General features: G+C 47.4%; 1 long non-coding RNA gene across 1 annotated transcript in view; it reads left to right on the forward strand.

The window, feature by feature from the left end:
* The first annotated feature begins 699 nt into the window (after positions 1–699).
* The window catches only part of LOC102075101 (uncharacterized), a 124,386-nt gene continuing 103,791 nt past the window's right edge, over positions 700–21,294 (forward strand). The window contains exon 1 of the long non-coding RNA XR_270429.3: positions 700–985. This is a non-coding gene — a long non-coding RNA (uncharacterized LOC102075101). The remainder of the gene's footprint in view (positions 986–21,294) is intronic.

Here is a 21,294-nt window from a genome sequence, read left to right on the forward strand (position 1 = left end):
TCCCGTGCTGCCCATCCACTGATGCTGAAGCTGATTCCGCTCTTCCTTGTAACCTTGCCTGTCCAAGGCAGCGGGACTGGGTCCCGCAACCTCCCTGTGCACGCTATGCGCTGCGCACCGGCTTCCTCCGCACCGCGGAGTGCCTCCGGAAAAATCTGGTCTTTTACTTAAATAGTTAAATTTCAAGGCGCGCCGAGGCTCGGCCGTACTGGCGTTGGGGAGCCGGCAGTGCGGTACGGAGCGATGCCATGCGGTGCGGAGCGATGCCATGCGGTGCGGAGCCGGCAGCGCTGCTCTGTGCGGTGCCGGCGGTGCGATGCGGACGGTGCCGCTGGTGGGATGCGGAGCGGTGGGATGCGGGGCAGTAGTGCGGAGCTGGCGGTGAATGCGGGCCAGTGGGATGCGGGGCGCTGGGATGCGGTGGGATGCAGGGCAGGAGCGCAGGGCTGGCAGTGGATGCGGGGCGCTGGGATGCGGTGGATGCGGGACGCTGGGATGTGTTGGGATGCGGTGGATGCTGGCAGGAGGGCAGGGTGGCGGTGGATGCGGACGCTGGGATGCGTTGGGATGCGGTGGGATGTGTTGGAATGCGGTGGGATGCGGTGGGATGCGGCGGGATGCGGTGGGATGCGGCGGGGCTGACGGCGGGATGCGGTGCGATGTGCTGGATGCGGTGGGGTGCGGTGGATGCGGTGGGATGCGGGCAGGAGCTTGGGGCGGTCGGTGGGATGCGGTGGGATGCGGTGGATGCCCTCGCTGCTCCCGCCGCTCCCGCCGCTCTCTCGCCGCTGTCGCTGCCCCGGGCTGCGGCCGCGGGCGGCGGGGGGCGGTGACGTCACAGAGCCGCTCGCCAGCACAACGTTCCATTGAGGCGAGCGCGTGCTCGGGCGAGCACATGGGCAGCGGGGCCCGCTCCGCTCAGCGCCCGCCGCTCCGCCCGGCCCGGCCCGGCCCGGCCCCGACCCCTGCCCGCAGCGGGGCCACGGTGAGTACCGGGGCCGCAGCGAGGCGGCGGGGCGCGGGGACAGGGGGTATTTATTTGTTTATTCTGCTTTTGCCTTTACTTTGCCCAGACCCCCCCCCTCCCTTCCCCCCCCCATCCCCGCGTTGTTATCCGAGTCCTGGCGGGGCGTGCGGGTCGCGGCGCGGTTCGGAGCCCTGGCGCGGGGGCAGCGCGGATGGGGGAGGGGAGGTTGCCTTTCGTGTTATTTATTTATCTTTGTTAAAGCGCTGGGTCGCCCGTGGCCTAAAAATACCAACTGCACGCCGCGACCCGTGCGGATGGGGAGGAGACGGGGCCGGGGCAGCGTCCGACAGCAAACACGGCCGCGATGGGGTCGGCGCGGCTCGGAGTGACCCGCAGCGATGCGCCCATCCCCCGCAGCTCCCCCACCCCGGCTGCCGGACCCGGGGAGGGAGCGGGGACGAGGAAATGGGTGCGTTCCGCGGTGTGGGGAGACCCCCGGGGCAGGGAGGTGACAGGGGGGCCGGATGAGCCCTCTGTAAGTGCGCGGAAAATGCTCGCAGTGCGCAGGCCGGGGCGCGGAGCCGGCCTGCAGCCTGCCCTGCAGCCTGTCCTGCAGCCGGCCCTCCTGCCTGCCCTCTCTGCCTGCCCTGCTCCCTGCCCTGCAGCTGCCCTGCTCCCTGCCATCTCTGCCTGTCCTGCAGCCTGTCCTGCTCTCTGCCTGCCCTCTCTGCCTGTCCTGCTCCCTGCCCTGCTGCTCTGCCCTGTCTGCCTGCCCTGCTGCCTGCCCTGCTATTCTGCCCTCTCTGCCTGCCCTGCTCCCTGCCCTGCTGCTCTGCCCTCTCTGCCTGCTGCTGCCTCGGCGTGTGGGGTCAGTTCAGCTTTACCCGCAGCTCTCGGCCTGGTGTGCTCGGCCTGGTCCAGAGCTGGGTATCAGCAGGGCCAGAGGAATGGACCGAGAAGATTCTTTGCATGTTCCACGGACCGTTTCTACAAATGATTTTTTAGACCGTCTTTTCATCAAAAAGTTGTTTGGGGCTTTGGAGTACTTTAATAGGCCTCATTTTATTTTTATGCCTTAATAATACTGATGTGTTTCCATTGAGAGGATGGGTGCTTTCAGACTTGGATGTCAGTCTATTAAACTGTTGGTTGCTGCATCTTAAAATATCGTGCAGAGAATTCCCAGCAGAACCGAGAATTGAATCTGAGCGATGCTGCAGGCCTTCAGTGAGATCTTTTTAATCCCATCCTTGTTGGCAAGTTTAGACATGTTGTCCTGGCCACATATCTGGTCAGATGCAGTGAGTCATGAGCCCTACGCTAGTTCCTCTTTATCAATATGTTGAAAAAATTGTGTTATTTAAGTCATTGATTTGGAACAAAAGAGCTTTTCTGAGGGTGTGTTAGAATATGTTAGCCATTGCTAAATGCAACGAATACAATTATGTTACATACATGTTACAGCTGCATGAGATGAGAGTGTTTATTTCTTCACGAGAGCAAAAATGCAATCTCACTAATGCCAGTTTGCACCGACTGCAGTCCACTACTGTGGATTATTTTAAGAGTACTTAAATACATCGTTGCAAATTAGGAGTATATTAAAAAATGCAGCTCTGAAGTGTGGACATCACTAATAAATAAGCATACAGTGTCATAAACATCCAGTTTTCTTTCAAATATGGTTGTTAAAATTATTTAACAAATATGTGTTTTCCAAGCACATGGGGCAGTAAGATGCTCTTTTGTGCTAGGGGCTGCATATCTCAATAAATGCCAGCTTGCAGCCTCAGGGGTTCAAGTCATTTTATATTCACTAAGCATAATTTTAGGAATGCACCTCTAACTTTATTCTTTCCCTCTCTCTCTTCCGTCTCATAGCGTTAAGTCAGGAGTATGGCTTACAGCTACCTTAGGATTGTTGTAATTCTGATTGGTCTGACTGTGCCTCTGTGCATTTGAAGTTACATTAAGGTAATTAGTGGTACAGGTGGAGTTTGTCAGGCAGTGGGAACGCCTCTGTGCCTGTTTGCAGTGAAATGTACATGAGTGTCTCGCATCCTTGGGAGAGGGGCTGTGTGCACAGGGGCAGCAGGAGCAGTGCCAGCCCCTGCCTGCGCTCGGCTGGGAGGATCTGGCATCGTTTGCCTCGGCTCGCTGATGTCCGGCGGTGTCAGAGCCGTCTGCAAGCGCAGGAATAAGGAAAGGCTCAGGCCTGCCTCCATCGAAGGGCCTGTCTGCTGCAGAGAGGAATTGTGTGTTTAGGTAGTTTGTAAATTGGAATATTGGCTTCCCTGGTGAAAGTGCACACTTGGAATGTACCTTTGGCTAGAGCTGATGGATTTCAGAGGTGATGGTGAGTTGTGTGTCCGGATGGCAGCACAGTTCTGTGGCTCTGTGTTATGGTGTGCTCTCCTCTCTGTGCCCCTGCACAGCCAGAGCCCAGCTTTTTGCTTCATTAAGGACTTTCGTGTTCTAAGATTGGATCTTATGCTTAACTCTTTGAAAGATTTGAACCATATCTTCCTGTTTTTAATCAGAATGCTTTACAAAGGCAGCCTATGCTTCCTGGCTGTATATATTTCATTCACTGTTTTTGTATGAGAAATTGCTGTCAGGGGAAGCTGATGTGGAGCAAGGCTAGAGGGAGGAAAAGTGTATCTGTGCTTTCAGGGTATTGGTGCATCTTGTGTTCGTTTAGCACCTTCAGCTGAATGTGTTCAGTGCATTATTTGCAGTATCACATTTTCTACAGGCCTCTTTCTACACGCTTTTTCAGTAATTATGCTGGTGCAGCTCTACTCAGAATTGCAAGGTCGTGCTTACAAGTGTGACAGCTTAAATAATATTTTTTCCCCATTAGTCTATGCAGACAGTAGTGCTGGCAAACCATGGGAAAATCGTGGTTTTTTCTGTGGCATGGGAGGCATTTCTGCTGCTTGCTGGATTACTGGGGGTTTGTCTTTTGCTCCCAGCAGATGAATTTAGCAAAGTCTGGTGTCAGGAACTTGTGGTGCAGTGCACTGCAGCTGTGTGCCAAGCAGTTCAGCAGTGCAAATAGGTTCATCAGAGCCTCATTGGAGTCTCTGTGCTGCTCTCAGTGCATCACTGCTGGGATGGAGATGCTGGGATGGTGGGCACGACACCCTGACCTCTCAGTGCTGGCTGGGGGTGGTGTGATGTCCTGCTTTGTGATCCAAGAGGGATGCAGGGCTGCAAACTGAGCTAGCAGAGAGGAAAATGCATCCCTGGCCAGGAAGCTTTTGCCTTTCTGCAACAAGGTGATACTGATCTTATTTTGTATGTTGTTTTCTGTCTCCTTGGTGGCTGGCAGCTTTAGTTCTGAACACCTGCAGGCTCCTGGTGAGATTTATGACAAGTGAGGAGGGAATAAAAACATAAAAACATAGTCTGTTTCTTGGACTCAGTATCACTGTGTCTAGGCCTATTTTCCCTCATCACAGGTGCATCTGCTCCTGAGATTGTCCATCTTCTTATGTAGCAAAGTGCTCAGTGCCCTGGGAAGCAGTGCTGCTGTGTGCCTGCTTCTGGCATTATTGAACCTGGGGGTGCAGTGCCTGCCATTTGCTCACCTTATGGGTACAGTTCTGTGGAGGACAGCATTTTTTTGAGCTACCAGTTTTGCAGTTAAGGAGTGTTCTCAGTTCTCTCTCTCTCTGGCAAGTGCCAGAGATTGTTTAAAACACGGTTTGCTGGTGGTGTTGTTTTCCCTGTTGCTTCAAGGGTGGCAGATAAAAGCGCTGAGATGGTTACCTGGAGCATGAGCTCTCCTCAGCTGAGCACAGCAGCCTGCTGTGACTCAAACACTGGGACTGGCCAGGCATTTGGAGTGGTCTGGATGTGTGTGATCTAAAACATCCAGATGTGTATGATCTGAATGCCTTTTAATGCATGCCTGGATGGTCTCATTCATTATGTGAATTCAGGGTATGGATGTGAACATCAGTGTGGAGTTCTATCCTGTGAATCGGGGTAGGATACCCTCAGTACTGGGGGTGTACTGGTTGAATATCACCCAGGTTTTCCTGTCAGGTTTGTCCCACCCCTTCTGATGCCAGTACTGTCACATCTTCATTGCTATTGGTATCTTACATTTGTCAGCAGATACCACGATTGAATCTCCAATCACCTCAAAGGAAAAATGATCCGTGAATTCCTGCTGATACAGTGCATCATGCAGGAAGGAGTTCTTGAATGCAGCAGTGACAGGCAGAGCTAGAACCAGTGCCTGGTAAATAATTCAAATCAGAATTTATGGTGAATTAGAAACTAAAGGCAAGAGTGATTAGCTGCTAAAACAAATTGCCAAGACAAGGGGCAGGTTCTGTCTCAGTCATTTCCGCCTTAAAACCTGAGTCGGAAGGAGCAGTAGAAGCAGGTTTGTGTAAAAATTACTGGGTAGGTTCCTGCAAATCTGCTCCTTACAAAGTCCCTGGACGATGGAGGGGAGGTTTGACCATGCTCTCCACACTATGAGGTTGGGTTGTGCAGGTGTTGGGAGCCCACCTGTGCTGCTGGGGAGTGGGCTGAGCTGAGCTGCAATGTGTGGAGCACTCGGACAAGTGGAGCAGCCCAAAGCCCTGGAAGGACTGTGTCTTTGCATGGAAGGGTGTCATTGCACAGCAGAGTATCTTTGGCGTGAGATATTTTGGAAATCAGCCTCTTGTCACCTCCTTTGTGGTCTCAGGCAAGAATACCCAGTGCCAGGTCATGTACCTGGCCAAGAGCTGCAGGATTTTGTGAACTTTTGAGGCCTGAGGTTTACATCACTATGGTTGTCATCTATCAGCTGGGGGCTTTTCCAGGCATGGGACCCAGCTCCTCTTCTGGAGGTGAGAATGAATGGCAGAGAAGCCCAAAGAAAGCCTGAAAAGCTCTCCTGTTTTGGGGAGAGGAGGCCCCTACTGCAAGAGCAGTACCTGGAGCTGTGGGCTGTTTCCTTAGAGGCAGGTATAGAACAGAGCCGAGTGGCAAGACCACATCTTCTCATGTGGATTTGCAAGCAGCTTTTGGAGACCCTCAGCACAGTGTGGGTTGTGTTGGGAGCCCCCAGACTTTGAATGGGTCTAGTGCATGGATTTTAAGGTGGAAAACTCAGGTTTCCTAGCCACCCATCATCATCATCATCTTCCCTTTGTCTTGCTGGATGGTCCAGTCTGCTTTTCCAGGCTTTCTCTGAATGGCTGTTCAGGGCTGCCTGGCTTCCATGATGCCTGCTGGCTGCCTGCCTCATCTGTGTTTATCTTTACTGCTGGAATGGGGCCGGGTAAGGGGTATGTCAGCCCAGTAACACCTTTGGTGTGGATGCAGCATCCTGATTTTTTACTTGGTAGTGGTAGAAGCCATCATGTTGGTACCCACTGTAAGCTCTCCTGCTCCAGGGGATTTCTGTAACAGGTTCAAAGTCATTCCCAAGCAGGCAAAGGACAGATTGTCTGCTGCCTGCTGAAGTGCAGCATGCCTGTTGTCTAGGATAATTTTGTACCTTTCCTGAATTCCCAACAGCTGGATTTAAGAGGTTGTTTGCCTTATTTTTTCCCTCCCTGTCAGGAGAACAAAAACTTTGTATCTTTTCACCAGAGCTGAGAAAGTGGTGTTCTGTGAGGTCCTGTATAGATCTCAGCTGTTTGGGAAGCTGTTGCCAGCAACTTAGAAAGGAGAAGAAACATCCCATTGAGTAGCATAATTTTTTTTAAAAAAGCAGCAACCTGAAACTCTTGATTAGCACTTTGTATTTTGAGGCCTAGAATTGATTGTACTGCAGCCATCTCATCTTGAGACATGTTGGCTGAGCAAAGTCCCAGCCAAAGGAAGATACATTGCATTGCTTTGCACAGTTCCCTGCCCAGGCAGGGAGTGAGCCCTGAATGCACAAGTGGAAGGGGCATCTGGCTGTGCAGGAGGCTGGAGACTCCTGCAGCCTCTGTAGCTTTAGGAAAAGTGGCTATTCCTAGATGTGTTTCAGCGGGGTGCTGTGTTGTTGCAGCTTAGTGTCAGATCAGGTATCACTGTCCCTGCCTGTGGTGCAGCTCTGGGTTTGTGTGGTCTGTGTGTGCTCCTTTACATGGTGGAAACAGCAGTCCTGGGCTCCTGGCTGAGCCTGTGGGATGTGGAGCAATCACAAAAGCCCAGATTGTGCTTGAACCCTTGACATCTCCCTGATTGGATAAGACACAGGTCCGTCTCTGCTGATATTGACTTTTGGTATTATTATTGTTATCCTCATCAGCGTAACTATCATTACTGTTTTATAAGCTGTGTTATAAAGATAATGTTTATTGTACAGTTATGTAATCATGCTATCGCAGTCTCTAGAAATGATGTACCAAAACCCATTTATGCTTCAGCTGGGGTTGTAAATAGGTAATCATAGCTATCAGTGACTAATTTAACACACAGAGCAGAAGGCTACCATCCTTTTGGAAATCTTTCCATCCTTTTGGAAATCTTTAGCAATCTTTCCAGCCCTATTTAAATGATAAAAATGGGTTTTTTACTTTTGATCCTCCTTCATAAGAGTAGGAAAGTCTGAAATACATTTTCCCAGAAGTTCTTGTTGGGGGAGCAAGCCAAGAGCTTCATGCTGTGGCACAGGCAACTGGAATACTGCTCAGGGGTTTTAGAAGATGATGTTTGCTGAATCCTTGGATTTACAGGTATCTCCTATCTGGTTTTGGTTCTTCTTAGTTAGGTTTTGGGGGTGAGCAAGGCTTTATACATTTCTTAACTGTTGAAAAGCTGCTATTTGATTATTTAAAAATGCTAACAAAAATATACATGTGTTTGGTGTTACAGAGGAAAATAATCAGCCTTATTTATGAGCTGGGAGGTTGGACTGTAGACCCCAGAGGGTTCTTCCCACCAGCATGTCTCTGTTTTTTGGTAACTGAGGCAAAACTGAAAAGCTGAGCTTTGGATCTCCATTTGTGGAAAAAGATGGAAGGAGGCCCAGCTTTCCTGAATATACAAGAAGAGTGAATAAATATGATTAAGATATACAGGTTCAGAGGGGAAATTTGTCTTGTAAAGTTTTCTTTATCTTGAATCCTTAGTACAAAGACCTACCAGTGCTGCTTGTTACAAGCATCTTGAAAACATGATGGGGTTCCCAGTGATGGGTTATGGGGAGAGTTTGGTGGCTCAACAAGCCATCTTTCTCCTCCCAGCTTCTACTCTTCTGCTTGACTCTTTCATTTGCACATATGTCAGGACAGCCACTCTCTCCCATATGGCTGTTCACAGCATAGAGTAGCAGATTTCTAATGTCAGCTGGACCTCAGAGCCTCATAGAAATGGTTGAGCTCCTGTGGTTGACATGATCAGAAATTGCAGTGGTGACTTGTGTAGGTGCTCTTTAAGGGGCAGGTCTGGTGGGTGCAACCAACACAACCAGACAGAAAAAGAACTTTTGAAAAGTTCTTCCTAAGCAGCTGCATGTTTCAAGTGCAAATGTTGAAGGTCTGGAAATAAGACCTTCCCTAGCTGCTATTTTACTGTGGCAGGTGAGAGGGAGTACTGGCTTTTCATCTTTCATAACACAGTCAATGGCCATTCTTCATATGGAGAAAAAAGGGAAGGGAGATTTGCAGTGATTTTGTAATTTTAAGTGTATCAAGTACAAACTACAGGTTACTAGGTATTAATTTGGGTGTAGCTATCTTTGAGATAGGTTGTAGCCTGTTCAGAGATGTTGCTATTGGCACAAGGCACATAGCACAACATTACATTTCTGGGGGTTCAGCCTGTACCCCGCTGTGGGTACCCACTGTTCCTGCCTTCCTTATAAATCTTGATGACCTGAGAGATTTTTACTGAATACCTTATTTTGCAGGATATTCTTAATAACTTTTAGTGATTATTTTTCTTGGCTGCTTTTGTGAGACAAATTACAATAAACAGGATTTAAATTCTGTACTTCCCTCTGTTAAGTAACACCAGATCATGGATCACAGCAGTATGGTAGGGGAATGGACAGCAGGAATCCAACAACCTTCAGTCACTTGTCCTGATCCACTAAGATAGAGAGAGCTTATGGTTGTTCTTGATAATGCATTTCATCTTCTTGTAATAATATCAGGAGTGCTCATGTTCATGGTGATAAATACCTGTATCTTGTTCTGCTTAGCAAATCTGGATGCTGAGCAGGTAAAAATGTTGTCTCCACTGTGGCAGCAGAAAGCTCAGGCTGTGAAGGTGCGAGATACCATCAGGGATGGGCAGAAATGGGATCCATGCTCTCTAGAAAATCAGGGCTAAATCTCTTTAAGGTTTCCCTGAAGTGTGACAAAGCCTGTAGACCCATGAAATACTGCTTATAGCATTAATATTTTATTTGAAGATATTCAGGGATTTCGATGCCCATTAGAAGCTGCCAAGCGCTAAGGCTGAACTCCTGTGGCTGCAGCTTCACTGGAGGCTTGGCCAGCAGAGCAGTTCTGCACAGAGACTCCTGACATCTTTCCACAGTGGCAGGGCACAGTGGCAGCAGAAGAAGGAGCTTGAAGTCATCTATGAATTCTTTAAAGTGTCTGGTACCACAGGGAAAATTATGAGATTGCCTCTTCCCACCACTCTTGGCACGTAGAGCCCCACACTGCCCTGCAGGAGGTGACCTGGCCAGGCAGCCCAGGCCCAGGTGGCCACAGTGTGAAGATCATCTGTTTAAACCTTTTTTGTACCCAGCTGCTGCCAGGGAGCCAAGTTCCTGAGTGCTGTTGGGTCACTGATGAGGAAGAGCTCTCTGAGCTCCAGCAGTGCCCAAAAGCATGGGGAAGGGGTGAAGAGCCTGCTGCTGCCCTGCTGTCCACAGGTGGTCAGTTGAGTGGGAGGGTTAGGAGTGCTCTTGACTTTCTCCTGGTGATAAACTTTCTTCTTCTGGTGTTTCTTTCATCTCTGGTTAGTTAGCAGGTCCAGCACCCCTTCATGGGCCGAGTCCTGGTCTCATCCTTGACATTTGCTGTGTCCTGGTTTGACAGCAGCTGTGCCATACTTGTGCAGGGAGCCTGTGAGTGAAGGCAGCATCAGCCCATCCAGGAAGCTGCAGCCCGTCTTGGCTGTGTGTCTTTCTTTGCTGGCTTCTGTTGGAAATACAGATAAAGTTTTGTGGTCTTTTGATCTCTTGTTAGTGTGCTCCCTGAATTGCCTCAGGTAGCAGAAAGATTGCTTAAAACTTTGTGCCAAAGGCCACGGGAACTTTCTGCAAGGATATGAAGCTCTGCTCTCTGAGGGTCCAGTTTTGCATAAATTGTGCAACCTCAAGAGATAAGGATCACCACAAACCTCATAATATTCTGCTCCAAGTTATGTTCAACTGAAGATCCTTCTCCTAAATATATAGGATTGATTTGTGTGATGTTTAAAGGCTGTTAAGGAGCACACAAGCAGCCCTAGACCCTCCACTGCTGGGTTGAAGGAAAGAAGAGAAAAGAAGGTGTATCAGATGTTAGTTCATCTGCTAATACAGTACCCAAAAGATAATATGGTAATGACTGCAGTGTTTAACCAGCATTGAGAAAAATGTGTTTGACTGCAGTTCCAGTTACCTGCAGTGGTTTGAGACTTTTAGGAATATAAAAAATAGTTAGGAAATTGCAGGAATAAGGTAGGGATGTCCTTAACTCTGCCCTCCCTTTCTTCACACATTTCAAACTAGGATGAATTATTATAAATTTTTTGCAGTCACAAGACTGGTTTGTAGCACCTTGTTGCATTAACAGGTTCAAGAAAGCTCTACTATTTTGCAGATGTGTTACATGTTAAACTTTTTTTTTTTAAACTATGTTGCCTCATTGATCTCGGGGGATGGTGTCACAGATTCCAAGTAAATTGATACAGGACTCTTAGTCCTCATCTGTTTTATGTGTCTCAAAATGTGATATTTAAACAAACTAGCAGTTAGAAGAGGAATCTTGAAGTCAAGGTCATGATGGACATTGTGGCCACTTCAGTTAGGGGTTGTTTCTGTGTGGTTTGATGGATGTGGTGGTTCTGATGTGGGCTACTGCTTGCTGCTGGTTGTTTCAGTAGTGGGGGATCTTTACACCATACCCATTAGTGGTTTAAGCAGGAGTTCAGAGAACAGGGAATAGCTGGGTCTTTGCTCCCACTGTGTTGTGGTTGATCCCTTCCCAGCTTCCTGTCTAAAGCAGGATTCTTAGATGTGCCCATCCAGGATTGCCATGTATGGTGAGTTGACAGTGTCTCCTTTGGCATGGCTCCATTCTGGTCAGCCTGCCTTATTTGTTTCTGCTTTCTATCTTTATCTTGGTTTTACCCTAGGTCATTGGGTCTCTGGGACAGGGTCTGACCTTTCTGTTCTATTTTTACATAACATCCAGCACAGACACGTTTGGTATCTCAAGCTCTTGGTGGTGCTGTATGTAATGCCAATAACTAACAGTGCTGATATTCCTCCTGGGCATCTGTGGCTGTTTGTGCACACAATGACCATAAACATGCTGCTGTACAGTGAGTTTTCTTTAATAGCTCCTGTGTTGTTTCAGCTCTGAATAGCAGTAAAACTGGCAGTCAGCTTGGTACAAGAAGTGTACAGAAGGCATTTCCATGCCACTGAAAACTGTCAGTGCTGACTTGGCTGGTGGTTAAGATAAAGAATCACTCTATATAGATATAGAAAATGTAAAATGGTTTGGGTTGGAAAGACCTTAAAGATCATGTAGTTCCAACTCCCTTGCTGTGTACAGGGTACCTTCCACTAGGGCAGGTTGCTTGAAGGCCCATCCTATATGACCTTGAGCACTTCCAGGAATGGGGAATCCACAGCTTCTCTGGGCAGCAAGTGCCAGTGTCTCACCACACTCACAGGAGAGAATTTGCTTTTGTCCAGGGCAATGTAGATAAAGCATGGCAGAGTTTTTCTACTTGTGTTTGTATAAGATATCTATATACAAGTAACATTACTTGTATTTTATATGTATATGTGAAAGCATAATTGCCTATGTATCTCTAACTTTGCTTCTTCCTCATAGCTTCTCTCCGCTTCTTTGTTTCTGTTCCACTTTGTATTGGAGTGTTATGCCTTTGGTGTTTTTCATAGGCCTGTTTCCCTTGTATTTTCTTACCTTCTTTCTCCTTTCTTTTCTGTTCTGGCTGATCATTCTTTACCTTCCTGTCCACACATTTCTTCTCCAGGTTGGTTTATAATTTCTATTTTGCATGGCATCTCCTTTCTCTCACCAGGACAGGTTGGCCAGGCACCCTGTTAACTTCCTCAGCACACCCCAAGAGTTGATGACCTGAGAATGACAGCAGCTGTGCCCTTAATTCTTGGAAAAAAGGAATTAGAATTGGAACTACTCTCATTTCCCTTCTTTCTAAATTATTCTCAGCCTGAATGTTTTGTTTTCCCTTGCCTGCTCTGGATTGCAGCTGCTGTGGCTGAGCACATATTTCTGAGATCTGATGGTTAACAATAAAATTGAGGTTAATGGCCACAGTTTTCCTACACCTCAGGATCAGTGGTTTCCTTCCTTGCTGGGTGCAGTCTGCACTCCAAGCCCAGACTCTGCATTCCTTCTGTTACCTCTTATCTTTCTGCCACTAATTTTAGTAGCCTTCTCTGTCATGCTGCAAGCCCAGGCCTTTTCCACCTGTTTCCAGCTGTGTTTGTGCCCTGCAAGGGACTGAGGTCCTGGTGTGTGGTGGTTCTGCGAGGGCTGCCATGCCCTGATGGCAGAGCTTTTGGCTGTGGGAAGAGTTGAGCTGGTGGGTTTGTGTGTGCATTGGTGATGGCTTGATTTGAGCAATCCCCATCCCCCTAAGAAGATGCCACGTGGGAGGAGCAAGGAGGCAGCATTGGGAGCTGGGGACACGCCCTGTGCAGCATTTCCCAGTCTGTGCAGGCAGTGAGTGCTGCCAGACTGCCTCTTTTAGGGGTTGACTTGTAGACAGTAGAACAGCATTTCGACTGCTTTTGATTATAGAAACAAAGAGATCTGAAATGGGAAAGGCTTTGTTGGTGAGCTGCAGAATATGCTCAATATCGTTTGACAGCAGACATTTTATTCTCAGCTGCATCAGCCTTGCAGCAAGCGCATTGGTTGGGCGACTTTGCTTGCACAGCTGTTTTGGTTTTTCTCCCCCCCCCACACCAAAAATCTCAGGACTCAGCACTGCATTTCCCATCCTGAAATGCTTCTAAGCCCCAGTTTGTGTCATTGGTTATTCTCTGTGCATGGCAACTCCTGATCGTGCCCAGCCAGCCCTCCCAGGGGGTCAGGGCAGGTGAGCTCTGCTGAGTGTGGTTTAGGCACTCAGACCTGTGGAGGGGCTTTCCTTCCAAGAGATGGAAAGAAGGTTTTTTTGTTTCTTGGAAAGATGTAACCCGAGCAGAATATTTCAAGGGATGTCATCAAGGTGAATAAACAGAAATCATACTCCAGACTGTTCCCTGCATGTGGCTGATGATAATACGTGAGGCTCCGTATGTGAAATGTGAACACTCAGTGTCATGTTTCAACCAGGATGACTCTTCATTTATTTTTCTTTTTTTCCCCCTCTGCAGTGCAGACTTTCACAAGTCATGCAAGTGTCCTGTGCCTCTCACCCCCACCCCTCAACCCCCTTAGATGAGGGGCTATTTCAGGTCATGCTTATAACCTGATCCTGCTGATGCCTCTTGTGCCCAGGGATCATTTAGTGAGAATTGGTGTGGTGTGCTATTTTCAAGACACTCAGGCCCAATTCCATTACCCTTGCTTGCCCAAATAGTTGCTTCTTTTTGTTTTTTCCCTGTTTAGTTTGGCTCAGGAATGGGCTGTTTATCTCCTCATGAGTTTGGTGCTGTCAGTCCACTGAACACAGTAGTGGTGGCACCTGAACTTCTCTAATAGCTGCAGCCTCAGGGTGGGACACTGAATGACACTGGTTGACTTGGGGGATGCCAAGGACCTTGCCTTGGAAAGCATAAGGAGCAGATCATGGCTGAGGTAACCTGGCAGACAGCTCAGAACATTTGTTTCTACAGCGAGGTCTGCTTAATGCTGAGCTGTCACTGTGCAAGTCCTTTTAGATTCAATGCTGAGGCTTGCAATGCAGCCAGCATCCTGTCTCTGGCCCTGGTCAAAGGCAGGTGCTTCAAAACAAAATAAAACAAAACTGTGTGTGAAAGTGAAATAGATGGCTAAAATGTAGCCAGGTCATATGAGAAGCTTTCTACCAAAGCATTTCAAGCTCATGTTGGCTTGTGCCCGAGTCATGCCTGCTCACCAGAGGGCTTGGCGATGAGTTGTAGGTGGCAGATTCCAGCTAGTTTACAGCATCTGAACATATAAATCTTTCCTTTCTTCCCCTCCAGTATCCAAGTGTGTGGCCTTTGCTACTTCAGTGTCTCTTTTAAACAGCTTAAAAAGTTTTTCTAAGTGAAATATGCTTCTATGCTGCAGTTCAGAGATAAATATAGCTGATAAGTTGAAAGAAGATCATAGTATGTGTTATGTTGCCTTACCCAGTATTTTTTTTTCTTTTTGTGGTGATTCTGTGCTAACTCAAAATGGAAAATCTCCTGAAAGATGTTATTTTTCCTTTTTAAAGAAATTACAGGCCAGGATACCATTCAGTGCCTTAAGCTGCATCCAGTAAAGGATTAACCCCCCACCCCTCTCCTCCAGCCCAGCGCCGCATGTTTGGAAAGTGAGCGCGTTTGTAGCTGAGCCAACTCTAATAATAATAATTAGTGTTGAGAAGCACAGAGCAGCCTGTGATTAGCAAAATAATTATTGCAGAGTATATAAATTGAGAGGTGGGGTTTTGACAAGGCAAGAGGAGTGCACACTGCAGCTTCCTGGGGCGGCAGTGGACTCCTGTCTTCCTGTTGATGTTCTCCCTGTGAAGCTGGGTGCAGGAACTGTGCAGAGCAAAACATGTTTGTAAAATGATGATTGCTTTTGAGTTTTTCCAGTAAATTCTGGTGACGAAAGAACAGCCAAAAAACTTGTAAATAAGAGTTTTACAGTGTGCTAGGCTCCCTGGGGTAATTTTTTTTTTTTTTTAATTTGGATGCAGTTATTGGATATTATTTCTTTGCTTGCTGTGAGGCCAAACTTTGACTGTTTGCTCCGTAACCTAAAAAATAGCCTAGGAACCCTTCCAGAACTTCTCCTTTATGGGTTCTTGTTCAGATCCTGGTCAGTGGGATTGAGAAAGATGTCTCTGTTATAGGAGTCTGCTCTGACATGTATGAAGGCAAGTTTTTGGCTCATAGCTGGTGACTTGTTGCCTTAAAATCTAATCTGTCCTGCTGCCTAAGAGTGAGCAGTGCATTTTACACAGAGCTTTCCCCTCTATGCTTGGTCAGCAAGGGCAGAGTTTCTGTGGGGCAGCTGCTGCTGGAGCTGCTGGCACAGAGCAGGCTCGGAGGTGGCACAAAGCACACACAGTTGCCATGGGGCCATCATTGGTGCAAAGCTTTGGGGTAGAGCTCACCCCAAAGGCAGGCCCAGCATCAGGGGCTGTTGGAACTGATCTAGCCCAAAAAAACCCAGCAAGGCTTGGGAGATGCTTCCTAAGGATGGAAGGACAGACATCCCCAGACACCTGATCTGTGAATGGACCAGGGCTTGGGTGCTGCCCAGCCTGTACATCCTCCCTTTTTGTAACATAATCTGTCTGCAAATCAATATTGCACCAATAGAAACAAATCTTTAAACAAAAGAGACTTCATTTTGGCTAAAATGAATAGGGGTAGTTTTATGTCAATCTAAGGAAAGCCAGATGAATCTTCCAGACTGCCTTAAGGGTTTGCATCAGACTTGTACAAATAGGGCTTGAATCGTCCCCCATGATGCTTGCTACTGCAATAGACAAATAATAATAATAATATTTTTAAAATAGTGCCTTAGTTAGGTTTGTTTTACTTGGGACAAGCAGGTGGAGTGCATCCTTTGGTCCTTCCCGTCCTTTGTTGTGATTTTGAGTTTTTCTTTCCTGTATCTTTTTTGACAATGATTAGAAGGATGTGTGTATCCATACATGTATGTGTGTGTATGAATACACATGCCACACATTCACACGCTTACCTTAAGCTCTTTTTCTGTATTATAAAATGCATAGCTGCTTTTTCCCCTGTGTCAGAGACAGCTGGCATTGCCTGCATCCAACCAAACAAGCCACTGAGTTAACACCACCATGCAGAGTTCAGGAAACCCAGTGAACATTTTTCTAATAAGAGGATATTCTGGCCCTCTTGATAATCAGCCCCCCATTGTAAAGTCATTTTTGAGTCAGAGGCTTAAATCTTTGTTCCAGTGGAAAAGATTTTTATGGGCAGCACAAACAGGCATTACATTCTGGGTATTTTTTTAGCATAGTTGCTTAAAATATCACAGATTCTGAATCCAAGGGAAGAGAGAAAAGTTGAAACAATAGAAATCATGGTCTGGTGGCACAAACCTCGCCCCACCCCAGCCCCTGATAGAAATTTGGCAGAGGCAGCAGGCTGGGTTTCCTTGCCATGAAACACTGAATCACATGCTGGTGGTTGCTTTGGGTTTCTGTCTCTGCTGGTGGTCACCCTGCTTTCATTTTGAGGATGTCATAATATGGATTTGGAAGTCAAAACTGTGCCAGTTCTGTGCAGATTTATTCTCCTGCTTCTTGCATCCCTCTTGTATTTGCAGACAAAAGGCTTTTCTGACAAATGTGCATTTTGGAAACGTTGTCCCCATGATTTTGGGTTTTGACCCCCTTTCCTTTCCCTTCTGCTGTGAGTAGGACATCCCCAAATGAGCCCAGTTCCTCCCACCAGTCCTGCACAACCAATTTATTGCCTTTGTTTTCAGTGGCTGGGGTTGCCATGGCAGCAGCAGCCCTTGGGATAATGATTTTGTCAGGGCAGAGCAAAGGAGTCCACACCTCAGGGAAGGTGTGACTTGTGTGCTGATGAGGTGGCAGATGGCTCAGAGGAGACAGTACCCAGGTCAAGGTGAGCTGGGAAATCTCTCTGGATTTCCTGTGCTGTAGGGGATGCTCCTGGGCACATGGTGGGTTTTGCCAGCAGCATTGCAACAATGGAGCTCAAAGCTCTTAAATCTCCTTTTGCTCTTCGTTTCTGAGCAGTCTGGTACTGAATGGTGGCCATGCATCAATTTCTGCTTCCCCTTCTCATCCAGATGCTGATGCTGGTGCTGAGGCAGCAGCTGGGTGCACTCAGATGTGGCATCAGCCTTGCACCTGCTGTGCTGCAGGTGATGGATGTGCTGCCTCCAGAGCAGCCTCTTCCTTACCCTTGCAGGTCCTTGCTGGAACCCTCTCCTGGCAGGTGGGAAGGGCTCTCTGTTCTTATCTGCCCCCAGCTATCTCGGTGCATACCTCTGCTGTAAGCACTTCACCTGAGCAAACAAGAACAGCGCTTGGATTGCTGCTTTATCACCGGGAATGGCAGCCTGGTGCAAAAAGCTTTTACACCCAGCAGGAGCTCAGATTGACAGGCCTCAGGCCCGGGCACTTCTTTTGTTCTCCTGACCCTGATACTGAAGCATCTTTCCAAAATTAAAATGTGACAGCAGTCTTACTGTTTTCCCTAAAACAGTCTCTGAGGATGGAGGAATGGGGAGGTTAGCATCTGGAGCTGAGGCATTTATTATTGATGATGCCTTTAAATGATTAAACTAATTTTCCTTGCATTATTTAGGGAAATTATGATATTCATCATTAATGAAAGATGTCTGGGGAAATTTGTGATTCAGAGCTGTAAATACCTTCTCTCCTCCTTTTGTCACTTGCTGCCTGTCTTCTCCCAGCTCTTGTTTGACATTTTGGAGTCAATGTTTGTCCTTCTGTCAGTACCTCCTGCTGCCTTCCTCCTTGATAAAGGTGACTTGTGGTTGCATAAGGGTGAAGTGACTTTTATTCTAGACAGGTGACTTAATTTCCAGTGTCACCAGGGCTTACATAAGGGATGTAATAATCTGGATAAGGAAATAAGGTTTAGAAACTCTAAAGCACATTTAAGAGCTCTTTCTAGCAAATGTTATTCATAGCTGTGTCCTATAAAGAATTTTATAAATTTATAAATTACTGTCAAGGATAACTGGAAGCATGAACAACCCTGGCATTAGTTATGCTTATCTCCCTGCAATACCATGCAGTGTTATAGCTGGGGTTTATTGCAAAATGAGGCATTGTTAACAGATAATGTGGCTGTGTCAGGGTAGATTTCCCTCTGCAGAATATGGGAGTCCCTTTGCACCAATTAGTTTTACTAGATCCTTTGGACATAACAGAAATACTGTTTACAGGGTATGATTTTAAACATGAAAGTGAAGTTTTTAGCTTAATTGCTGTCCCACAGGACATCAACATCCATCAGTGAAGCTTGGGCTTTCCTCCATATAGTAAATTCAGTCTTCAAAGGTAGTTGTCTTCAGTTATTAATCTTAAAGCTATTTTTTAAGGAAGAGGATATTTAGATGGAATCTCAATTGTTGATATTCAGTCTTTTGGCTGAAACTGTGTCTGCCTCATGCAGAGAGGTCCTAAGAGGTGAGGTGGACAGGAGGGAGCAATGTGAGGTGCCTCCAGGCTAGGGAGGGGGGAAGCTCAGCTTCGAAGAGGTTTGTGGAAAGGTTGAAAACTATACTGGGAGCCAGTGCCTTCCTCTAGAGCAAGCAGACCAGAAATAGTCTTAAGCAAAAAAGAAGAAAAAAAATTAGGCAAGAGGTTCCACTTCTTCATGCTTCTTCCTGCCTTTACTAATCTTTATTTCTGGTTTTCAGACTTAAAATCATTCCTGTAGGAGCCTGGAAAAGGGCTCATGCTTTTGTAACTTCTCCTCATACAGCTCTATAAGGGAAAACAATTTCTTTGCTGCTTTTTCCCTGTGTTTCATTCATGTGAGGGGCCAGAGGAGGTAAGAGGTGCTTCTCACCTGACATCTCAAGCTGGAGCGCCCTTACGGTGCCTTTTTGGTGTGAGTGCAGGCAGCACAAGCAGGGACCTCACAGGGTGCGGCATCCTGGGAATGCAGTGATTTTGGAGTGGACCTGGATGAAGGTCTCTCAGCTTTTTCTGTACTCTGTGTTTTGTAGCCCTCATCCTTTGGACAGGCAGCTGGTTATGCAGGGCACTGTGCTAGTGCTGGGGCCCCACTCCCTGGCTTTCCCTGCCAATCCCTTCAAGTCCAAGAACATAAGGATTTATTGTTTTTCTTATTCCACCTAATCTCTGTACAGAGGCTCTGTTTAATATCTTACCCTTGTTTGAAATGTGGAATTCATCTGCTGCTATTATTATCCCAACACAGAGGGGCCACAAAACTCTTCTGGTTCAGCCTAGCCCGGATCACTTTGTGCTGGGGCTCAGGGCTGTGGGATGAGGCTGCCCTGGCTATATCCTCTGCAAAATAATGTTTTTCCCCTTATTCTGCAGCTACAGAGCCTGTTCTCTAAAAATTGTTAGGTGGGAGGGTGCCAGGTTGCTTTTGGGGGCCTTGTTACCTGAGGAATCTTTCATCACCAGTGATGCAGAAAGTGCAGAGGAGATAGAAAGTAGTTTTCCTAGCTAGAAACCTCACATGTAGCCCCACCTTGCTTCTGGATTCCTTCCCAGTAAACTCTAACCCATCCCAGGAGGTAAACTGGGTCATTTCCAGACTTCTTGTAATCTTGTTACCTTCTTGTGACAGACAAATGACTGCCACCTCTCTGAAGTCACAGCCCTGCACCTCCCGGGAAGCACCTGGCAGCCAGCTGTCCCCCGTGCCATGGATATCCTCACATTTATTTATTAAAACCCCCTTGGGCTGTGCCTGGGCTGCAGCTGGTCACGGGGCTGTGCTGGCTCTGCCAGTGCTGAGCATTGTCACAGGCACGTGGTCCCTCCCTCCAGCCCCTGCTCTGATGGGGAAGGAAGGGAAAAATCCCCTGAATTCTTCACCACTGACTGCAAAGGGCAATTTAATGGGATTTTGGGCAGAGGGAGCCCAAAAAGGTTAGGCTGTTCTGAATCTGGGCCATGAGGCTGCACTAGATGAGTCACAGGGAGAGGAATAAAAAATCTCTGAGTCATAATCCCTAATACTACAGAGCAGATTTGCTCTGAGTTGTTTTCGTGTTCCTATGTGCTGAATAATGTGCAGAGAAGCAGTGAGAGCCCTTTCTCTGATCCTTCACCCATGAGGAATGCAGCTTCATGTCCCCCTCCCTGCCTCCATGAGTTACCCAAGCCTGGAGTCCCACTGCTTCCCACAGGGAATCTGAGCAGGACTCTCCCTCCTCAAAACCCCCAAATTCCAGTGGCAGGAGGGTGGGCTCTGGTGCTTGCCCAGCTGAGGGGACGTGCCAGGGCAGGACCATGTGCCAGCGCCTGTTTGTGCCCCTGCAGCTCTGCCACCACTGGCAGCAGGGCACAACCTTGAAGTGCCCCATCTTGCAATGGGCACCTGAGCTTTAAAAATCTCAAAGTGATTATGAAGGGCGTTCAGCATGGTGGCAGCCGCCCAGCACCTACAGCTGAGTGATGAAAATACACTGGAGTGAAGTGAACTAGCTGCCATCTCCCTGGAGATATTCCTACAGCCTACCTGAGTCTAATACCCCAAGAAATTTGAAATTGATGTATTTTTAGAGGACATGTCAATTTTGCCTTTTTATTCTGTCAGCCAGCTCTCACTGTACTTTCAGATTCAGATGGCACCACAATTCCTCCTGTCTTAATTTTGATTAGATCTCCCCAAAGACACGTAAAATCAATATTCATTTAATAAAATATACCTGCCCCTAGCCCTTTTCTGCACTATACTGGGGCCAGGGATAGAATATTAAACAGAGTCCCTGGCACTGGTCTTGTCAGCAGTGGCAGCAGCATTAAGAGGCATCAGACATCCCCAAAAACGTGGTTGAGAGGCTGCAGGGGATCAGGTTATGGGTGACAGAGTGGGTTCCCCCAAGAAAGGGCAGCTTCCTCCTTGGGAGCCAAGTTTTGGCTGTCTTGTTATTCTAACTGATTAAGTTAATTTCCTGGATGTGGAAATTGATTGACATTTTTTGTTACATTACTGATATAAACTGCTGGTTTAGACTCTGTATGATTTAAAAAATATTTTTTTAATATTTTCTTTGCTTAATGAGTGTAGAATTGAAAACTGGATGCACAGCTGTACTTGCTCACACACAGAAAAGTGTGTGAGAGATTGTAATTTCAGTGAGCAAAGTTGTCTGTTGGAATATGAGGCTGTTTTTCTTCCTTACAATGTCCTTAATCATTTTTCATTATCACAGGTATTGGTGATAGGGTAGATGCTCCTCCCCAGAGAAGAGCTGATAGGAGCCTCATCCAGGAGTGGCAGCTGA

Source organism: Zonotrichia albicollis, chromosome 1 (assembly GCF_047830755.1).
Source record: "Zonotrichia albicollis isolate bZonAlb1 chromosome 1, bZonAlb1.hap1, whole genome shotgun sequence".
Lineage (NCBI taxonomy): Eukaryota > Metazoa > Chordata > Aves > Passeriformes > Passerellidae > Zonotrichia > Zonotrichia albicollis.